The sequence below is a fragment of the Stomoxys calcitrans genome, chromosome 1, assembly GCF_963082655.1.
Source record: "Stomoxys calcitrans chromosome 1, idStoCalc2.1, whole genome shotgun sequence".
In the NCBI taxonomy this organism is placed as follows: domain Eukaryota; kingdom Metazoa; phylum Arthropoda; class Insecta; order Diptera; family Muscidae; genus Stomoxys; species Stomoxys calcitrans.
Window position 1 is genome coordinate 160,802,893 of NC_081552.1, and position 9,153 is coordinate 160,812,045.

General features: G+C 34.1%; 1 long non-coding RNA gene across 1 annotated transcript; it reads left to right on the forward strand.

Moving 5' to 3' along the window:
* Positions 1 to 5,357: 5,357 nt before the first annotated feature.
* On the forward strand, positions 5,358 to 6,043 carry LOC106089144 (uncharacterized). The gene is made up of 2 exons (XR_001221560.2): positions 5,358 to 5,838; positions 5,914 to 6,043. It is a non-coding gene; the product is annotated as an uncharacterized LOC106089144 (long non-coding RNA).
* Positions 6,044 to 9,153: the final 3,110 nt, after the last annotated feature.

Here is a 9,153-nt window from a genome sequence, read left to right on the forward strand (position 1 = left end):
ATAACGATTTCTTTTAACGAAGAATTAGAGAATATCATAATCCTTAGTGCAAACGATTTTTTGTCGAAATTTTTGGCTAAACGATGTTCGTTATAAGTTACAGAATTGCTGTACTGGACTTGGTAAAGTCTCTATACCTTTGAGAGAGTTCTGACGTTCCATGTTCCAGTCATAAACCGTGTTCTGAATCCATAGGTCGTCATCGGGGGATTGTCAGCTCCATTATTTTTTTATGCCAGTTTGGGCCATCGCATCGGTGCCTAGTGCTGCGGCTGCCAGCGACCCACTAGGATGGGCTTAATTGATGGTAAATCTTCTGAAGATCTGCGAGCGCCACCGTTGGCCATTTCCTTTAGCTCATCCGGTGCCAACCCTATTGCACGAACCCACCGTGATCGTATTCGTATCCGTGCATGCGGGACACCCCATGCTTGTGCTAACTTGTTGGTTCGCCCTGCATATATTATTTATGCGGTACCCGTCATATCTGATGAGCTTTCCCCAATCCACCACCTGGGAAGGCGTCCGATGGCAAAAGTAACATGGAACTCCGCACGCCGCGAACTAGTAACATACTTAAAATCAAGGTTGCATAAAACACTTATTTTGACAGATAGTGCATTTAATTTTTATTGTTGGCCAACTGCTCCTACCTGTAAATGGATATATCTTGGTCACATCCACCAAATACCAAATCAGTTATCAAGGAAATGAAAACACACACAGCAGATGTTCTATACATTTCAAAAAAAAAAAACAGTGATCCCATGGTTCAGTTATAATAAACTAATTTTCAATAAAATTTAAGTTCATAAAGCTTTAAAGACATTTTTATTCGATTTCAGTTTGTTAAAAATAACGAAATCATATGAATACTGGTTAGTTCAACAATAACTTGGCCAAAATCGTGTATGACAGTTTTCATTATACTTTTTACAGGCGGTATCAATGGCGATGAAGAGAGGCTCACAAAGGAAAGACAATTTTTTCTTCCTTCGTTTAGAAAATATTAATTAAAAATAAATATTTAAAGCAATATATTACATATTTTATCCGCAATTAAATCCAATAAAATAAAAAGATATTTATTAATGCAAAAAATATCATTTATTTCCTTTTATTAAATTGGTAAAAATGTTATTTGAGAGAAGGGACATCTTTCAAATAAAATGGTTTATTGAGTTAATAACCGCTTTAATTGAATTTTTGAACTTGTCATAAATCCAAATTTCAAAATTGTTAATCAATAATACAAATCCGTTTATAGGTCCGATTTCAGCTAATTGTTTAATTGTATGTACAAATTTCTTAATTGAACCATATTTTTAATTTTTTCTATGTTGTGAGCAATGACAGTAAAGCAAAGCTTTCCATCTGATTTGATAAGATTTTGACATCTTTCTTAGGAAAAGTAGCTCCAGATAACCTATATTACATTTCAATGGTTTTTGTTTCTTGTTAGTAGATTTCTTTGATACTCTCCTTACTTATTTTCCATCAGATAACAGCTTTTTGATGCAAATTTTGAGGTTTCATCCATGGAGTGCTGTTTTTGTCCCACTGCAATGTAAAATGGTGAACATTTTAACTGATTTGAGTTTAACGGTAAAAAAGCATCATAACATTTTCCAATTTGTCTGTTTATTTATTTATTTCAATAAAAATAATGGGATTCTTAAGCTAGATGAAGTCCAAAACTAAGAAGGAGGATAAATCGAATTTGGTTACCAATTAAAATGCCACGGGAACATGACGGACGTATGCGAGGAAGTAAATGTCGGTACAACAAAATCGAAACTTAAAACTGCAATATCAGGGCAAAAGTCAGATCAAAAGGCCACTGAAAGACCATTAGAACTAAAGATAGCTCTTGCCCACTATAGTTTGATAAAACACAGTCCGGATCTTAATGACGTAGATTTTGACCCAGGAGAAAAGCTACAAAAGAAGATACACTTTAGAAATGCTACATATAATTAATGTACCTATAGTTTGGCCCTGTTCCTTAATGAAATGTTCATGGGCAAATTTGTATTTGCATGAAGATATAACTGATACGTACCACTGTGTACCAATATACAAAAATAAAACCAAAAACGTTCATATCTTTAGTTGTTATATAGACCTTTGACGAGGTAGTCAATATCGAGCCCTTCCCGCGAAAGTGATGGAAGCGACAAAATTCAAACTTTCCAGGAGGCGGTTTTTTTTTAAATTACTATTGGTATATTCATGATTGGCCATTAAATAATGGTATTGGACGTTTACTAAGACGTATTTATGAAAATGAAAAAAAAATGTTTAAATATTTGCTGTATAACGGGGTTTTATGTCGCTTACATCATTTTTGCGGTTACGCTGGAAAGCTCGTTTTCAACAAAATGGCGGTTACATCATCATATAACATTAACGTACAGATTAGAGCTGGCAAAATATCGATGACACTAACAATACTATCGATATTTAATTTTTTGACTGAATAAGGATTGATATTTTTCCGATGGATACTATCGCAAAAGTTAAATTTTTTGCAAAAATAAGCAATCCGATACTGAATGCATCCTTTAAGATACATTGCGCCTGTAGAGGGCGCAATTTTTTTCCGATCAGGCTAACATTTTGTACAATGATATCTTTCATGACTTCCATTAATCTTGGTTTTATTTGATGTGTACATTGATATTGCTTCTATATAAATCGATCTCCTGATGTTTACTTCCCATTTGCGTTAGAAATATACATGATGGGAAATTTACGATAGTATCGATACTATCGATATTTATTATTAAAACTATCGAAAATATCGAATGTTGCGACTATCGATAGTTTCCCAGCTCTAGTACAGATAGCATTTTTGATCAAATTTTCTTGACATTTGGCACAGATAACTTTTGAGACCTAGCGACAGAACATACACAAATCGGCTGAAATCGGCTCAGATTAAGATAAAGCTCAGATTAAGATAAAGCTTCGTTCGATTGCGATTGCGATTGCAATAATTTGGTAATTTGTCATTTTGAAACTTTGGATATTTGGAACACAACATTTTCTTATGACTCTTGAGATTGCTAGTGAATTTTAAAGAAGTCGATTCAGATTTAGATGTAGCTCCCATATATATGTGTCGGCCAATTTTCTTTTCTAGAGCCTTTGTAAACGCATTTATCAGCCTACCTTCATCAAATTTTGCATTATGTCTTCTTCTATGACTCCTACTATGTGTATGGAATTTAGTCGAAATCGGTTCATATTCATATAGCTCCCATATATATGTTTGTTCGATTTTAGCTAATATTGCAATTATGTGGTCATTTGTCCACCGAACTGGCTCGTCATATGTCCAAAATTTGGCTCGTATGATTCTTTTATGACACATTAAATGTTAACTGAATTTAAAAGAAACCGGTTCACATTTAAATATAGTGTACATGTATTTATATACATATATTCATTTCAGAGTTTTACATATTTTATTTTATACAATATTTTTTTTCTACAACTGCCACTATGTCTTGGAAAAATCGGATCAGATTAGGACGTTGCTCCCAATATATGTAACGTTCAATGTACAATTTTAGACCGATCTATATCACTATACCTCTGAGATATTTCATATGGGTTAGGTTAAAGACAATCACTTAGACAATTTTAAGTTCATTGTGATACCACCGAGGCGACAGACAAAGGCCTCTGGTGGGAACCGAACGCACGCTACCAACTTGCCTACCGGGACGCCGATATATTTAGTCGAAATCGGTTCAGATTTAGATATTGCTCTCATTGTATATGCACCCTTCTGACCACCTCCGCCAAAGTCCATCAAAATTAATGCATATTTAGATAAAGACATATAATGATATGGCATAATTTTCCCTTACAATTTCATACTTTCAACAGTAACTTACGTTATAAGTTTTAATTTGTAACAAAACTTCTTAGGTAGAAACCAAATTCTTGTTAAATAGTCAAATTATTTCATGTTACATAGCAGACACTTTTGATGAAAGCGACATATCGCGATCACGCAAAAATGTAAACACCAAAGTCGCGGTACATGCTACAGCTCCGACATTTAAAGAAGGGGCGTTATTCGATATCCTCTGTCGATATCTATCAAAAAACGAAAAAATATCGCTAATATCGCTAATATTATGACATTTTGACATCAATTCAAAATGTCATAATATTTTTGTACCCACCACCAAAGGATGTTCATTGCGTTTGTAAAACCTCGAAATATAGATCTAGAACCCCATAAAGTATATATATTCTTGATCGTCTTGACCAGCCATGTCCGTCCGTTTGTCGAAATCACGATAGCGATCAAACGCGTAAAGCTAGCCGCTTAAAAGTTTGCATAGATACTTAATATTGATGTAGGCCGTTGGGGAATGCATTTGGGTCATATTGGTTCAGATTTGGATATAGCTTCCTTATAATCCGATCTCCCGATTTGACTTCTTGAGCCCCTGGAAGCTTCAATTTTCATCTGTTTTGAAATTTTGCACATAGTTTTCTGTTATGACTTTCAACAACTGTGTCAAGTACGGTTCTAATCGGTCTATAACCTTATATAGCTCCCATATATACCGATTTGACTTCTTAAGCGCCTAGATTTGTCGGATGTGGCTGAAATTTTGCACGTAGTTTTCTGTTATTACTCTTAACAACTGTGCCAAGTACGGTCCAAATCGGTCTATAACCAGATATAGTTGGCATATTTTAGCCAAACCCATGGTGGTGGGTTGCCAAGATTCAGCCCAGCCGATCTTAGCACGCTTTTACGCTCGCACGCTTTGTTTTGTATAATTTTGCAATAATTTTTGTATGTAATTACTTAAAAAGGTTTTTTTATTTCTATTCTGATCCTGATGAAGAGAAGCGATTTTTCTCGAAATATTGGCGAAAACAAAGATTGATTGAATTCAAGAACAACAACATCAGTTTTTTTCCAAATGACTTCAAGCCTAACTCCTCAAAATATGTTTGCTAAAAATTTAAGTTGCTAACTTTATCCCAAGTTGAAGAGCATGAAAGGGTTTTCCAACTAAATATAAGTTAACTGAGCCTTAAGAACAACCAGAAAAACCAATTAAAGTTACTTGAATGTTACCCTTTTTTACTTTATACATGAAAAACATAAGTGTCTCTCATTAGCTGTTCAGGCAAAAATTGGACGAAATATTTCCTTGCTTTTTATGTTAAACTCACCAATTTTTTCCTATATTTTCTTATATATACGTGTTCTTAATCATCAACATAATGAATAATCAACATATGGGATTACCAAATAAAATAATAATTTTATCATTTAATTTCAACAAAAAGTAAATTTTTCGAAATTAAATACGCAGTGCCTAATTATATGGCCACTACTGTATGCTTGTGTAAAATACTCCTTGACATAATTTTTTTTTAAGTTAATATGGCCTAAAATATGGAGAAACTTGTTAAGAAAACTTTGTCGGTTATGGCCCAGTACAATTGGTTTCATTGATTGTCCATCATATATTTATTGGGTGACATACGAAAAAGTTTCTACGCCACCGACACTTGTTGACACATCTGCGACACACATATTCCGTTACAGGCGTGATAACGTCCGGAGATCTCACTCAATTTAAACCTTATTAAAACTTAATAGGTTGACTAAGGAAAATTGCACAATCGCTCGATGGGCCACGCTCAATATTGCCCTTATTATTATATATTGCCCTTGAAGTTATATTGCCCATACTATAATAAGTACGCTATGATTATCGGTTTGTTAGTGCTGGATACGACTTCGAAGTTTCCTCAATTAACAATGGAAACAGTGGACAAATAACTGATAGCGCCGTATGTATAGAATCTTCCTTAAGAGTCAAGTCACGACTGTGAAATCAAGCCTCGGTAAATGAAATTTATTTTCAGTGATGATTTGCATCGAAGAAGCCAAGGACGCTAGCATCTGACAGGAATGGATGGAAAAAATATACACACGTCACTGAACAAAGAAAATAAAGAAACGAAAATAAATCATATATAATAAATATACCGTAAACCTCAGGATTTTTTAAAGCTGACGGACCACTCATAGACATGACCCAGTTTTGGTAATCCCATGGCAGCCGGTTGTACGTACCGGATTGATCCGATGGAATCCTTCATCGGCAAGGGCTGCCGCCTCGGTGTACAACACACTGCTACAACAACAACAACCACAATTTTGGATATAAAATTTATAGTATACTCCCAAAGAAAAGTTAAGCAAATCGGTGCGGGCGATCGAAAGTCATGTGCATTTTAATGTTGAGATCACATCCTGTATTGCAATAAGGTGCAATCACTTCTCTGCAAGCTATTGTCCTCCATTACAAACCGTTAGATGATTCCAAAATGATCTGCTTTCTAGTTTAAAAGTTATTATGGTTTAACAACTATAAATTATATGGAAGATATATTGCGTTCCAATAGTGGCGGCGACGAGGATACCACAGATCCAATGTACAGGATAATAAACAATAAAAAATACCTTTTAACACAATGAAATACTAAAATATAATTATTGGGATGACCAAAAGTTAAATGTATTAATTTTATTAAAAATTGTTATAACTGAACTGAATGAACGAATAAAAAACCAATGTCTTCACAAATTATTAATTTAAAATAAACAATTTTTATTAGAAAGGCTTTCAAGAAACCCATTGGAAAGCAAAACTAAACTAACGCAATATTTCTATTTAAACTTTAAATTCCATACTAAGTTTAAACTTAAAAAAAGATTGTAAACTAGCTTGCATGATAGGTTGACTTTGAAGATCGCTGCCCCTGAAATTCTAAGACTACAATTTTCGTTTTATTTTCATATAGAATACAAAGTTTTATTCAAGTTGGGAAAACCAGATGTAAAACGACAAAAATAGGCACATGCATCACAAATTACCTTTTTTAAGCAAATTTCTATTAAAGTTGCTTTAAAGCTTTAACTTCATAAAGTTTTACACTCATCGGACTGATTATACAGATTTCATTTTTCCATTTTACACATTTCATATTATGTATCAAATTTTATATACTTAAAATAATTAATGAATTTACGTACTTATAATCATCAAATATTCTTCAACATTTGCTCAAGGTTGCAATTATAAATATAGTCCACATATTAAACAAGAAATTGTGCGGGTCTGTTTTTGATTTCACTTTTCCTTTCGGCGTTGAAAATAGCATGGGACTATCAGATGAATATAAATCTAAATGTTATCATTTTCATCATAAATATTATTAAATTACAAGTTCTTTTCCAATAGGTAATAAGTTCTGCACTTTGTTTTCGTAGCATTATCAAGTGAAATCAAGAAAAGACCCTACAATTTCTTTATAGGATTAGTACATTATACAATCGGAAGAGATAAGTGTACCCTTTATTACATGTATGGGATGTACCCAGAGAACCAAACGTTCAGAAGTCTATACGAAAATCGGAAAATTCATCCGAAGTCTGTCCGAATGAAAAATATATGGAGTGGTTGACACCACCTCGGAACGACATGTCGGAGGGAAATCTGATGTTTCCGACAGAATGCTTACAGATTTCTGAACCAAAATTATGGGAAATTCGGAACGGAATTTAGAGTTGCCGTTAAGATATCTAACCGAATTCTGATGTTGAGTCTGAATTAATACTGATGTGTTTTCCGACTTACCGATTTCTGACCGAATTCTGGTAAAAAAATTTTAGAATTCGAATATACATTCCGAATTGTCTTATCGAATCCCAACCGAATTCTGAAAAAATCCCACAGAATTCGAATGTGTTTTCCGACGGTTTAAATTGCAAAATTGCTCTTAAATATTCCATTAAGGATCTCCTTTTTACTTCTCCTTTGGGGAGAAGTTTTTACATGGCGTAGTACCTCAGAAATGTCGGCAGAAATAGGAGGGGATAACCGTAACCAGTAGTTCTCGTCAGGAATCGGATCCAGTCATTCAGCGTTATAGGCGAACATGCTAACCTCTGAGCCACGGTGGTCTCCAACAAAAACATGCAAAAAAGCAAGAACAAAACAAGACAAAAATATTCGACATCGAGTTCAGGCTTTGTTCAGAATTCCTTCCAAACTGTCGGGAAAAATTTCTACTGTGAAAAAATGTGTCACAAAATCAAGTACAAAAAAAAGACAAAAGCAATCCGACACAGAGTCCCGAATTCGCACTATGGGCAAAATGATCGATCTACAATAGTTCCGCAAAGCTCAATTTTCAACTTGTTTTTAATCGGCAAAATTGTACCTCAATCGATCACAAACATTTCACTGATCTTATAAATCGATTCTACATTGATTGATTTGATCCAGTAGAGCAGCTTTAAGCTGTCACACCCAACATATAGTGCAGGGGGTGCATACTAAGAATTACCACGTTTTTTTGCATTATTGAACAGGTTATAAATTTGCGTTTGTGTCAACTAATTGAACAAAACTTTTGTGTTTTTCATCAACCAAAAAAAAATATTTTTGTGAACTGCGCTTATATTTTATAGGAAAAAATATGTTAAAGTAGCTTATATAAAAACTGAAAAAAATATGATTCAATCTAGTTTAATTTTCATAAATTAATATGTTATCTTGCGATTATTCCGCGGTATGAATCATTTGCGTCCACCTGCAATTTTTCGAGATATTGCATTTCTTTGGGAACAATTTCGCTGCTCAGACGACATGCCAAATTGAGAAATATGTTTATATGGGAGCTGTATTAGGTTATGGACCGATTCAGACCATACTTGGCACAGATGTTGGAAGTCGTAGGAAAAGTCGTTGTGCAAATCAAATAATAATTTCGCCCTTTAAGGGCTCAAGAAATCAAATCGATGGATCGGCTTATATGGTGGCTAATCCAATTCTGAACCGATACACTCGTTTTGGAATCTCCAATGAGAAGTATCTTTGCAAAGATCGACTTAGAACATCAAGATGATCAAGAATATATGCACTTACAGGTTCGTAGATCAATATTTCGAGATGTTCAAGCGGATTGACTAGAATTGTATACTCCCCACCCTACGGTGGTATGTATAAAAACATTTTTCAAAATAAGGAAAAACCAAAAACACAAAAAAAAGTTGTTATGGTTTTTATTGTAGCTGAATTCATTCTCCTTCAAAAA